The 13,751-nt window shown below is 44.4% G+C and overlaps 1 long non-coding RNA gene across 3 annotated transcripts in view; it reads left to right on the forward strand.

Annotated features, from left to right (window-relative positions):
* LOC102165008 overlaps positions 1-13,751 on the forward strand; it is a 35,233-nt gene extending 21,482 nt beyond the window's left edge. The window contains exons 3-4 of one of the 3 annotated variants that reach the window (XR_002344360.1): positions 1,928-4,816; positions 11,718-13,751. This is a non-coding gene — a long non-coding RNA (uncharacterized LOC102165008). Of the gene's footprint in view, positions 1-1,927; positions 5,571-11,717 lie in introns of those variants that run through there. The other 2 variants (XR_002344361.1, XR_002344359.1) reach the window with 2 other exon arrangements.

Below are 13,751 nucleotides of genomic sequence, written 5' to 3' on the forward strand. Positions count from 1 at the left end.
TATTTTTAATGCATAACAGTGTGTCACAGACATCTTTCTGTGACAATTCATGGAGTTCCATCTAGCTTTTATTTTCGTTGGTAGCTGTATAATATTCTCTAGTGTGGATACATCATTATTTGTTCAGTTTCCTACTGTTTGCCTTTTCGATTGTTTAGTTTTTTTGCCGTTAACAAATGATGCTGCAAGGCATGACCTTGTATGTTTGACTTCTCTGTTGGGTATATCCCTAGAAAAATGCATGGCTGGGTCAATGCCTATTGGATTCTGGAATAGGTTCGTTTTCAGAAGACTTCACTAGATTCCGGCTAGGATTTATTTTAACTGACTTGAGACAGATACGCATGGCTTGCACTCCTGAAAAACAGCTTAAAAGAAATGGCCTATGGGTCACGGAGTTCAAGGAAACATCCAGTGAATAAGACGGGAAATAAATGTTTATTTCTCTTGGACTCGGGACGTTACAGGACTGTCCTCTTCCTAGACTTCACTCAGTGACTCCGGTCCCCGGGGAACAAAACTGCAGCTTTGGGAGCTTTGGGATTTGCTGAGGAGGAATGTCCTTAGATGGTTTAAAACTCTGCTGGCAGCTCAAGTTAGGTCCTCAGTGTCTTCTAGTCGACAGTGTCAAGGAGGCGGGGGATGCAGTTTGAAGTGTGATCCTTATTCCTTTCCGCGAGGAGGTGGTGAAGATAACCGAGGCAGTTTGCTCTTGTACTTCCGAGAGTGGAGTCAGCTTGGAGAAAAACTGGTATCTTTAGTGGGAGACCGGCAGCACGCTTACTTAGTTACCCAGCTCGTGTAATGGCACCTGTATTAGCAGTGTGGCAGAGTCTGTGTCATTTGCATTGTTTGGAGGGAGAGCAAACCGGCTTGCCCTGTAGGTGGGGGATTTTTCTCTTGCTTTGCCCTCCAAGCTCCCTTATCTCCTTCTCTGCCAAACATGTTCACTGCCAAAAGCCTAATCCACACCTGCACAAAGAGAACACTCTTGCACTGATGGTGCAAGGAACAGCCCCGGGGCCCTTGGCACTCTGGGGGGTGGGGGAGTGCTTCTCGTAGCCTGTTTGTTGATTTGTCTCTAAGAAAGAGTCTTATTTTCTCTCTAGTGGCTCCAGAAGAGGAAATTAATTTCCAGTTTTGAATTTGTTGTCTTCTTTGGGTACATGGTAAACCTTTCGTCAAAAATAATACAGGCACATAGTTACCTAATAAAGCAGTGCAAAGAGACTTAGAAGGAAAACCAGTTTCTGCCCTCCTTCCCTCCTCGGTTCTGGTCGCATTTTCAACATCTGTTTCTTCGATGACCGCCCTCATCTTTCTCAACGGAATTCTTACGCTGCTGCTTCTTTTCTTTCATTAAAAAATTACATTTATGTACGATCTTCTGCTGTTACACTCGAGAATTTACTTCACCTACATGTCCTCCTTCCTTTTTCTCTTCCTCCCAGTACATTTAAATCCCATTTTATTTCATTTTATTTTGTCTTTTGTCTCTTTAGGGCTCTACCTGTGGCATATGGAGGTTCCCAGGCTAGGGGTCGAATCGGAGCTGTAGCCGCCGGCCTACACCAGAGCCACAGCAAGGCAGGATCCAAGCCGCATCTGCCACCTACACCACAGCTCACAGCAACGTCAGATCCTTAACCCAATGAGCGAGGCCAGGGATTGAACCCGCAACCTCTTGGTTCCTAGTCGGATTCATTTCCGCTGCGCTGTACTGGGAACTCCTAAATCACCATTTTAAATTCTGCAGTGGGTTATCGTATTTAGGTTGCTTTCATTTCTAGAAAGAGAAAATCAATTCCAAATATTTAAGCAGTAAGAAAAATGCATTTTCCCACAATAAGACGTTCCAGGATGGGTCCGTTACAGGTTAATGAATTGGGAGTACGAGAGGCTCTTTCTTGCTCTCTACCTTTCCCAGGAGCCTCTTTGGTTAGAGCCAGTCACCTGCTCACCAATGAAGACTGACGTGGGTGTGCAGCCATCACAGCTAAGGTCAGTCATGACTTACCCGGGATGGTTCCTGAGCACATAACTCTGAAGAATGATGTGGACACGTGAATATAAGCTGGACTCTGCCAACAAGCCAACAGCAGAGAGCGCAGGAGAGGAGGGCAGGTGTCAATAGGACAGGCGCTAGTAAGTCCAGGGTGATGTCCTCAGCCGAGTCAATGTATTTACACCCTTACTTGTTCCTCCCTAGATTCCCCAAGCCCACCCCTCGGCAATCTTCACTCCCTTTCACTTCCCAGCACTTGTCATCTGTGCTTTCGTCCTGCTTGCTACCACTCACATTCTGCTCTGGATGTTTTTAAAGTTTTTTGAGTTTTATGCATAGATTGACCCGTTGAAACTCAACAATCACTGTTTGTATCATTGTGCTATATAATTAGTTCTCTTTCAAAAGCAAATTTCTGTCTTCTCTGCCTACCTCATGTATAGAAGTACCCAGCAGGCACTTGCATTTGCGGAATGAATGAATATGCCTGAGTTATTTACAAATGGATTGATTCCGCCTCTAATGGCAAGTCCAGTAGGGTGGCAAGGAGTGGGGGAGCGGTGAGGAAAGGCTTGCAGGAACACGCCTACATTTTGGTTCTGGTATGAAGGTGGTTAAAGCCACTTATGGAAACAAAACCTTTGGCCTGAGGGAAATCTCAGCTTGTATGTGCAAATTGCAGTACCCTGTTGGGACAGAAGGGGGCCCCTTCCAGGGCCGGAGGCTGGGGCTCTTGTCTAACACAAGAGGAGACACCTATGCTGACAAAGCAAGAGACTTTATTGGGATGGGCGCTGCGTGGAGAGCCCCAGGGTGAGGCAACCCAGGAGAACTGGTCTGCCATGTGGCGCACGGTCTCTGGTTTTGGGGAATGGGGTTAGTTTCTGGGTTGTCTCTGGCCAGTAGTCATGCCCGACCCCTGCTTGGTCTGGCTCAGCATCCTTCTTGGTGGCTCCTGCACCTTTCAGCCAAGAGGGATTCCAGCACCGAGGATTCTGGGAGGTTTGTTGTCTCCTCCCTCCACTGGCCCCTCCCAACTCCTCCCAGGTAGTCTTCAGGGCAGCACCACGGGCCTTATCAGGGCCTCCTGCTGGGAGACAACTCTTTCAAGTGGCTGTTATCCTGCCTGGCCAAGGTGGGTGGGCAGCTTTCGTCAGTGGTCCCCTGACACTGTGATTCCTCTTCTCTCCAAGAATTGGAAGAATATTTCTTCCTAAGAGAGGGATAGGGCAGGTGCTACTGCTGGTGGGCAGGACTTTGTCCGGTTCTGGACCAGGGCATCTGTGCGAAGGGGGGAGCGGGGGCAATATAATTTCCTTTGCTCAGGGCTGCAGAACATACAGCTTTCAATTAGGATTCACCTCAACAGGCTGGCTCCCTGTGATACATGGCCCTTGGGGAAAGACAAATGAAGCCTGGCACCGGGCGAGCTGTTCTCTGAGGATAACTCTGCCCTCCGGGGAGTGTTGGTGAGAATTTCTGGCAGGGGGAAAGGATTGTGACCCGGGGAGAAGAAGACACACGGGCGTGAGTATTGCTGTGAGGACTGTGGGTGAGGTGGCTCCAAGGAAGAGTCAATGAGTGGATGGAGCGTTAGAAAGGTGAGATTTTATGGAGGAAACTTGGCAGCTCTAATTAGAAGCAGAATATGGATTCCTCTCAGAAGGCAGCTCTGACAGACTTGCCCCTCCATTTCACTATTCACGCAGTTCGCATGGCTTAGCAGAAACCCTGGTTACAATGACGCCAATTAGAATATCTGCACTGGCACCTAGTGGCACATTTCCCTCGCTTTGCATCTCAAGTAGTGCCTGGAAGAGGGAATTTTAATGATGCCCTATTAAGGCAGCTAAACAGTGCAGCAAATAGTTCTCAGTTCCTCAGCTGGCATTGTGAAGAAAATAATCTCTTCTAGTAGAATTCTAGTTCTTAACAATTGGGGGTTATTGTTGGTTCTCAGAGGACCGCTGATTCAGATACCTTTTTGGATGGGTGCAAAGGAAGATGCTGCAAATGTCTCTCTGGTTTGCATGGAGGAGAGGAAGAATTTTATTCCTCTCAACCGACTTTTTAAAAATGAGAATTATTTTGGATAATGATCACATAATGATAAGTATGTTTAAAATAATGATATTCTTTTAAAACAATGATTTCTTCCCCCATGGGCCAACTCAGGGTAACTGTGGGGAGGGAAGCTGAGTTACAGAGAAGTCCTGAGCCAAGGTTCCTGCATCATTACATTTAGTATATTGCATGATAACATGGGTTCCGTTAGTGGGCAGTCATTTAAGCAGCTGCTACCATTTCAAACCAAAGAAGCTGGCCCTGTTGGGAGTGACCCTCGAGATTCAGGGCTATGAAGCCCTGACTCTTGGGACCTCTTTGAAATGCACACAGCTCGTCCCTGCTCCGATTCCCCCTTGCACCCGGGATGAGCCCCTATTGACCGTTGGACTCCTGACTCCAGTCTGGACCGGTCCTCCTCCTTTTGCTGAACTGCAGGCCCGAGTCTGTGGGCTGGCTGTTGGCCGGAATCCGCATCAGGGCCATGAGTGAATGGTGTGGTTTACCCTACGGCGGATTCTTGTCGGTACCAGGTTTTCACTCGCAGTACCTGTCTCCTTGTTCTTTGTACTTGTTTCTTCACTCACCTTTTCTTGCTTTTGGTTGCTAGCGTGTGCCTTCCAGGGTCAGGCGTTGCATCAAAAGAGCCCCATTCCCTAACGACGATGGCTGCATCCTCCTGAAACAAGTGGGCTGAGGCTGTAGCAGGAGAGCTGGAAAGTTTGCTCATCTGATGTGGATTTGAAGGTAGTTTCTCTTGCTTTATTTCATGGCTGAATCACCTCTCCTTTTAACCTATCAGCTCTTCTGGTTTACTTTTTCAGTTTTTCTCCCTCCACTGGCTTCTTTTTAGACCCACAGATGTGTTTCCATGTACTTACAATTAGCCAAACCACACTTATTTCTGTATATATCTATGTATTTATCTATATCTGCATTGCCATTTTCTCACCCTGATTCTCCACTGGCCTGTGGCCAGAATTCTTAAGTCAAGCTGTCCTCACTGCCTTCACATTTCATCACTCCTGCAGTCTTGGGTCCTTTTAAGTCTGTCTTCTCCCCGTAATATTTACCTGATACGGCTTCCTTCAAGGTCACTAGTGACTTTTTATATTTACAAGTTTTTAGGAGTTCCTTGGTGCCCTAGTGGTTAAGGATCTGGCATTGTCACTTCTGTGGTTTGGGTTTGATCCCTGGCCTGGGAAGTTATGTATGCCATGGGCGCAACGAAAAAAAAATTTTATTTTAATTATGGAAAATGTCAAACAGAGATGAAAGTAGAGATAAGATGATTCTCATTGAATTCTCAGTGATTTCCTTTGTATGATCCTTTCTTTTATAATCCTCGGTCTCCCTCGCATCCCATTCTGACCATAGGCCAGGTGTTTACTTTGAGATAAGTAATGAAGCTGAATTCTACATCTTTAACAAAGAGAGATTTAAAAAGGTAACCGCCATATACCATACCTAAGGAAATTAACGTGTCTTTGAAATCATCTAATTCCCACATACACATATATATATATATTTTTTTTTTTTTCTTTTGTCCTTTTAGGGCCACACCCACGGCATATGGAGATTCTCAGGCTAGGGGTTGGATCAGAGCCATAGCTACTGGCCTACGCCAGAGCCACAGCAACGCAGGATCTGAGCCATGTCTGCGACCTACACCACAGCTCACGGCAACGCCGGATCCTTACCCCACTGAGCGAGGCCAGGGACCGAACCCTCAACCTCATGGTTCCTAGTTGGATTCGTTAACCACTGAACCACGACGGGAACTCCTCCCGCATACATATTCAAGTTTTTCTGAAACTAATTATCTTTTAATTTTCAGCTGACCTTTATTGGTTTTTATTTTTATTTTTTGATATAATAGTACCTGTAGAACATTTTTAGCGTGTTGATAATAAACTCTGAGTATAGTAGTTTGCTTACGTTAACTCCAGTTCTCATTATTTTCCCTTTTCTCAAGTGAGGATTAAGAGAATAGCCTAGAAAATCTCATAGACGCCTTGCAGTTCAACTGTGCATCTCAGAGTCTGTAACATCTCCTCAAGGATGCCTTCTCCAGACACTGGCAATGTATCAGGTCCAAACCAAGTGTCCCTGTATGGGTCTCCATCCTTCCTGCAGATACCCGAACTCTGAATTTGCTGTCTGTTACTCCTGAACAATGAGCTCCTATTCCTTCCTGTATGCCTAATGCCTAGTTGAATAGTACTGAACTCAACTATCTAATTACTTCTTACTGCCAACATTGCTATTATTGACATGCAACAGTTATTGAGCACTTACTATGTGTTAGGTTGTATGCTAAGTGCTTTCTGTGCTTTGTTTCCCTTATTCCTGATAACTCGTTGCATACGGTCCATCATCAGTTTTGTTCCTTTATAGATGGAGAAGCTGAGGCTTAGTGAGGTCATGGGATGAAGGTAAGAGAAAGGGTGGGATAGAGAGGTTTCCCATGTCCGCTGCTCCTGGAGTGTGAGATTATGAGCAAGCTTTGTTAAGTGATGTAGCCTCTGCTTCTCCACTGCTTTATGAGCATCGAGACAAATCTTTGCCCTACAGAATGGTGAGGACAAAATGGGATGATGCATTTGAAGCCATTTGAAAACTGTTGGTGTTGTGAGAAAACCATACATAATCTTTCAACCATAATTTACTGTTCTCACTCGGGAATAACTGCCTTTCATTCTTTGCCCCAGTCATGTCTTGCACATAGTTGTAATCAGAGCAAGCATTCCATTGCATGGCCGACTTTTCCGGTTGTGGACATTAGTATGTCACTGTGCATTTTTTCTTTTTACTGTGAAGTGTCTCACATACTCAGAAGAGTGTCTAAAATGCACGTGCACACTTTAAAGCATAATATACAATGAAAAGTTGTGGATACACTAACTAGATTAAAACTTCACCAACACCTAGAAATGGCTCCGTGATGGTACCCTCTTTGTACCCTTCTAGAGGAACCACTGTGTTAGTTCTGTGTTCATGGTGGTGTTTCTCTTGAGCTTTATCACCTCTATGTGTACCCTTGAAGCACAAACCTGGCTGTGTAAGAAAAAGGCGACAGTGCTGCTGTTAGATGAAACATAGAAAACGTAACTTGCACAGAGTCACCGTATCCTCACCGGGTCTCTGCTTTTCTGAAAGTTTTCAGGAGCCTTTTTTGGGAAGTTGGGGGGGAGCACAGGTAGGAATGAATCCTTAGAAGCAGGGCTGACCACAGGTGGGGCATCTGGCAGGATTATGGATGGGCCAGATGCTGGATATCCAGGAGGAATAGGATGAAGGGAAAAGAATGCTTTGTATTTTCCACTTTTAAGCTTACCACAGCCTACCTCAACCTTTCTGGAATAAATCAGAGAAAAACATTTCTCTGAAAAGAAAAGAGCATTCTCTGCTGCTCCACAAGTCCAAGTGCGGAGTGGCGATCCCCTTCTTGGGATCTTCCTTCACTTACGTCCTGGAGAGTCTATTTGCTTTCCTTTATTGGACCTCCTATTCTCTTAAACCCCACATTTTTCTCTTTTTTGGTTTACTCCTTAAATTTGGTGAACTCTTTGGTCAGTTTGACTCAGTGGGTAAGTGGGATATAGATTTGGTTTTTTTTGGGAGGGACCATAAATATCTGAAAATGCCTGTATTCCATCTTCCCGCTGGTTTGATAGTTTGGCTGGGTACAGAATTCTAGACTGGCTGTTATTTGAAGCCATTTCTCCATTGTCTTCTAGCCTCCAGTATAGCTAAAGAGATGTCCAGTGTGATATGGATTTCTTCTTCTCTCTCCCCTTCCTCCTCCTTCTTCTCCTCTCTCTCTCTCTCTCTCAAACTTACGGAATATTTTCTTTGTCCAAGTATTTTGAAATTTCACAATAATGTGCCTCTTTCTAGGTTTATTTTCATCCACTGTACTGGGCAGTCAGTGAACCCTTTCAGTCTGGGGGGATGTTTCTCAGTTATCTTGTTGATAATTTTCTCCTCTTTGTTTATCCATTTCTGAAGCTCATACTACTTGGGCATTGGGTTTCCTGGATTGGCTCTCTTAGTTTTCTTATCTTTTTCTCTTGTTTCCCATACCTTTGTTTGTTTGTTTGTTTGTTTTTGATGCATGAGTTTGCTGTCAATAGGGAATTTCCTTAACCCTTCCATTGTTTTATTTTTTTAAAACTTATATGATCAGATTTTTAACTCATAAAAGTGGGTTTTTTTTTTTTGTTGTTGTTGTTCTCTGAACATCCCTTTAAAAAATAGCATCTTGTTTTTGTTTTATGAATTCAAGGTATTTCCTGATTAATAAAGATTGTTTATATGTTTTCTCTTTTTGCATCATCTCTTTCTACTAAGAGCATTTTTTACCCTAATTTTGTGCTTTGGGTCTCTATATTCTATACAGGATTGTGCATATTTTCATATGTTTAAAGGTATCTTTATTTCCTACTCTGACTGCTATGTATAGGCCATGTTTTAAGAATGGCAATCTGAATGCCAAACTGATGGTGGAAAATAAATTTATAATACCTCTTTTGGAGAGCAAGCAAGCAGTACCTTTCAAAAATTTTTAATGTACATACTCTTTGATCAAGGACTTAGCATCGTAGAAATGCAAATTAAAGCTATTAAAGCTACAACAAGGGGTTTCTGTACAAGAAAAATTAAGGGACAAGATTTACCTTCTTAATTAAAAAGTTGGACAAAATATATAAAACCTGTTTTCAGATATTAGATAATCGTCAGTAAGAGACATACTCCTGAAAGAAAAAAAATTATGCACAACTGGTATGGCTGTACTAGCTCACCACCTGGAGGCAGTTTCCAGGCCACAACACGGTGGGGGACATGGGGCGGGGGGCACAGCAGTCTCAGTTCATTGGGGAGCTAGAGTAAGAGTTTGGAGAGGCCAAAATGGGAGTGATTTGTAGGTCTGAGCACCTCAGACAATGGAACTGCAGGTGGGATGGGGGGGGCAGAAAGGAGGGAGACAGGGAGGGAGATTGAGGGAGGGGCAGTGGGGTGGTCCTCCTGAGAGTGTAGCCCAGGACTGTCTTGCGTGTGTGTGAGGGGAGCTGTCTAAGACTAGGAAAAACAGTCATCAAAAGCAAGCAGCAAGGCGTTCTCTGGTCACCTAGAAGATTCGGCATTGTCCCTGCGGTGGCCTGGATCACTGCTGTGGTGCAGGTTTGATCCCTGGCCTGAGCATTTCTGCATGTGGCAGGTGCAGCCAAAACCAAAACCAAATAAATAAATAAAAGACAAAAAGAAAAAAGCAGTAAGAACAATCACTGAGATTCAGACAGGCTGGGCATAGTTCATATTCCCACCAGCCATGGTGGAAGCACCTCATTGTATACACATAGGGTAGGAGCCGCCAAAGAACATTCTCTTAGTACTGGAACTCAATTAATGTGCAACTAATGGTTGTTCTGGACACAGCCTAACAAAGCTTAAGAATGAAAAGCGTTCAGTTTATTCCAGGAACTTCTCTATGTGCCTGAAAAACACCCCATCTCATTGAAAGGAGTAGAGCAGAGTCCAGAGACAATGGAGCAGGTGGAAAGATGTTAAAGCACTGGACGCACGGATGCCGGAGGCCAAGAAGTTTTGAGAAGAAACTAGGTGTGTGCTGAGGAAAAAAATGGAAGGTAGAAATAGATTCCAAAAGGAACTTTTAAAGACGAAAAAATACCCTCTCTGAAATAAAAAAGAGACCGGGTCGGTGTCTGAACAGATGCGGCCCTGGTGAAGACAAGTTCAGTATTTTAGGATAGTAACAGACTGTCCGAAAGAAAGCAGAATGAACGCAAACCTTAACGAGAGCATCAGGCTGTGTGAGACACGAGCAGCCCGTCTAAACTCTATGCCCTTGGACTCTTCTGGAGAAGCGGGGCAAGAGAGAACGGCAATCAGACAGCCCTGGCGATTCCCAGGCATCTGGTGGCACGGGGCGTGGCGGGGGGGGGGCTGGGAAATTTCAGAGGGGCTCTGGTGGCCAGGACCCGTGTTGGAGCACCTGCAGCAATGACGCTACTGTCTCCGGCAGGTCCAGGCACCAGACTCGGAAAATTTCAAAGAAGATGCTGCAGGGCACAGGGATCTCTGAGTGGCAAGATCCAGGAGAGAGTCTCCATTTGCCCTCGGTCTAAGGTTATGGCCACACCCCCCCCTCCTTTTTATCCCAGGGGAACATCTAAACCCACAGCCTGAAGATGGGAGCGCTTCTGCCAGCCTTCACAGCAATCCAGCCCCCGTCCCTGAAATGCCTGCTTCCATCTCTGCTGCTGATGGAAATAAGGAAAACAAACGTCTATTGTATTAAACCAGTGAGATTTCAGCACCTGTCTGTTATAGCAGCTACTCAATAATTACCTGGACGAATCATTAATCATCCCACCTCCTCCATGTTTTAATTGCCTGTGAACTTGAATAACCTCCAGAATGGCTTGTATCCTCACAGTGGTCTCCCCCTCCCCCTCCACCCCCGGCTGCTTGTTTGAGTTTCCTCCATCAATCCACTGCAATTTGATTTTTATGGTTCAAGAATCTCACATCTCTTGGCTGATGAGAGCACTTTGTTCTATTTTCTTTATATAATTCCTGTCGTTTTTGGGATGTGGGGTTAAGAAAGTAATTAGATTTGTGCGCTTAATCCAGCATCTTGAGTCAACCCTCCTCTCATTGTATTAATTTGCATTTTTGATTCCTAATAAGACTGAATATTTCCCCATGTTTGTTTACTAGTTACTTCCTAATTTGTGAATTCGCTGCTGCTCTCCTTTGCTTCTTTCTTTGTTGTGATATTCATTTATTAACTACTGCTCAGCTGCATTCAAACTTACTAATTCTGAAATGTGCCCTGCACATTCCTGTTGCCTTGTACTCACTCATGTTTGTCCAGCTTTGCGTTATTCACTCTCTGTCCTTGTTTAAATTGGATCCTTCACGACGTTTCTGAAAGACTTCTACTCAGTTACAGAGCCATTCTTCAGCTCTCATTCCTCCTACAATTACAGTCATACCTTGTTTTGTTGTGCTTTGCTTTATTGCATTTCACAGATTCTGCCTCTTCCCTTCCTTCCTTCCTTCCTCCATCTTTTCTTTCTTTCTTTCTTTCTTTCTTTCTTTCTTTCTTTCTTTCTTTCTTTCTTTCTTTCTTTTTCTTTCTCTCCCTCTCTCTCTCTCTCTTTCTTTCTTTCGGCTGCACCCACAGCATACAGACGTTCCCAGGCTAGAGGTCGAATGAGAGCTGCAGCTGCCAGCCTATACCACAGCCACAGCAGTGCTGGATCCAAGCCACATCTATGACCTATGCCACAGCTTGCAGCAACACCAGATTTTTTTTTAAAACAAATTGAAGGTTTATTACAATCCTCATCAAGCAAATCTGTTGGCACTATTTTTCCAGTCGCATTTGTTTACTTGGTATCTATGTGTCACATGTTGGCAGTACTTGGATTGTTTCAAAGCTTTTCATTATTAGGTTTGTCGTGCTGATCTATGATCTGTGATCCTTGATGTTACTATGGTAATTGTTTTGGGGCAAAGGAATCACATCCAAACAAGGCAGGGAACTTAACGGAGCAATGTTATGTGTGTTCTAATTGCCCCACTTACTAGCGGTTCCCATCCCGTTCCTTCTTCTCAGGCCTCCTCGTTCCCTGAGACATACGGCTTTGTAAACTAGGCCCTACAATCTACAGTGGCCTCAATGTTCAAGTAGAAGAAAGAGTCACATGTCTCACTTTAAATCAAAAGCTAGAAGCTTAGCGTGGAAGACATGTTCAAAAGCTAAAATAAGCCAAAAGCTAGGCCCCTGGTGACCGTTAGCCAAGTTGTGGATGCAAAGGAAAATCCTTGAAGGAAATTCAAAGTGCTACTCCAGTGAACACGCAAATGATAAGAAAGAGAAACAGCCTTACTGCCGACACGGAGAAAGGCGCAGCGGTCTGGAGAGAAGATTAAACCAGCCACAGCCTTTCCGAACGCCAAAGCCTCATCCAGGGCAAGACCCTAATTCTCTTCAATTTTATGAAAGTTGATAGTGGTGAGGACGGCGCAGAAGAAAAATTTGAAACTAACAGAGGTTGTTGCATGAGGTGTAGGGCAGGAACCGTCTCTATAACATAGAAGTGCAAGTTGAAGCCGCAAGTGCTGATGTAGACGCTGCAGCACGGAACCAGCCACAGTCTTTCACGAAGGTGGCTGCGCTGAACAACAGATTTTCAGTGTCAACAAAACAGCTAGAGGATCTTCACAGCTAGAGACGAGAAGTCAGCGCCTGGCCTCCAAGTATCAAAGGACAGGCCGACTCTCTTGTTGGGAGCTAATGCAGCTCGTGACTTCAATTGAAGCCAGTGCTCACTTACTATTGTGAAAATCCTAGGGCCCGAAAGAATTAGGCCGAATCTACTCTGCCTGTGCTCTGAAAATGGAACAACAAAGCCCGGATGACAGCACATCTGTCTACAACATGGTTTCTGAATATTTTAAGCCCTCTGTTGAGACCTACTTCTTTTCAAGATAACACTGCACATTGATGATGTGTCTGGGTTCCCAAGGGCTCTGACGGAGGTGTTCACTGAGATTTGTGTTGTTTTCCTGCTGCTAATGAAACATCCACTCTGCAGCCTGTGGCTCCAGCAATAATTGTGACTCTCAAGTCTTATTATTTAAGAAATACCCTGTGTGAGGCTATAGCTGCCATCGACAGTGATTCATCTGAGGGATCTGGGCAAAGTCCATTGAAAACCTAGAAAGGATTTGCTGTTTTAGGGTCCATCAAAAACATTGGTGATTTGTGGGCAGAGGTAAAAATATCAACATTAAGAGGAGTTTGGAAGAAGTTGTTCCCCAACCCTCATGGATGACTTCAGCGGGGTGGAAAGAGCAGAAGAACTAGAACTAGAAGTGGAATCTGAAAGTGTGGCTGAATTGCTGCAATGTCATGATGGAACTTGAATGGATGAGGTTTCCCGCTTCTGCATGAGCAAAGAAAGTGGTTTCTTAGGATGGAAATGCTCCTGGTAAAGATGCTGCGAAGATTGTTGACATGACAACGAAGGATTTAGAATACTACGTACACTTAGTTGATAAACAGTAGCAGAGTTTGAGAGGGTTGACTGCAATTTTGAAAAGTTCTACTGTGAGTAAAATGCTACGAAACAGCTTTGCCTGCTGCAGTCATTTGGGAAAGGAAGAGTGAACCCATGTCACACAGTTAGTGGTTGTCTTATTTTGAGAAACTGCCACAGCCGCTCCAGCTTGAACCTGCCACCACCCTGGTTGGCCGACAGCCGTCCACACGGAGGCACTAGGACTCCCTGGATGTTCGGATGAGAATTAGCATTTTTTTAGCAGTAAAGCATATTTACATTAAGGTATGTACGTTGTTTTCTAAGACACAATGCTATTGCACACTTAATAGACTACAGTGTAGCATAAATACAATATTTATGTGCACAGGGAAACCAAAAAATTCGTGTGATTTGCTTTATTGTGATATTTGCTATATTGAGATGGTTTGAAACTGAACCTGTGCTATCTCTGAGATATGGCTGTATTTATAATGGGCAATTTTATTGTGTACTTACTCTTGCCAGACTCCATACTGAGTTTGTTTATTTATTTTGTCTTTTTAGGGCCGCACCTGTGGCATATGGAGGTTTCCAGGCTAAGGGTC

This window comes from Sus scrofa, chromosome 5 (genome assembly GCF_000003025.6).
Source record: "Sus scrofa isolate TJ Tabasco breed Duroc chromosome 5, Sscrofa11.1, whole genome shotgun sequence".
Classification (NCBI taxonomy): domain Eukaryota; kingdom Metazoa; phylum Chordata; class Mammalia; order Artiodactyla; family Suidae; genus Sus; species Sus scrofa.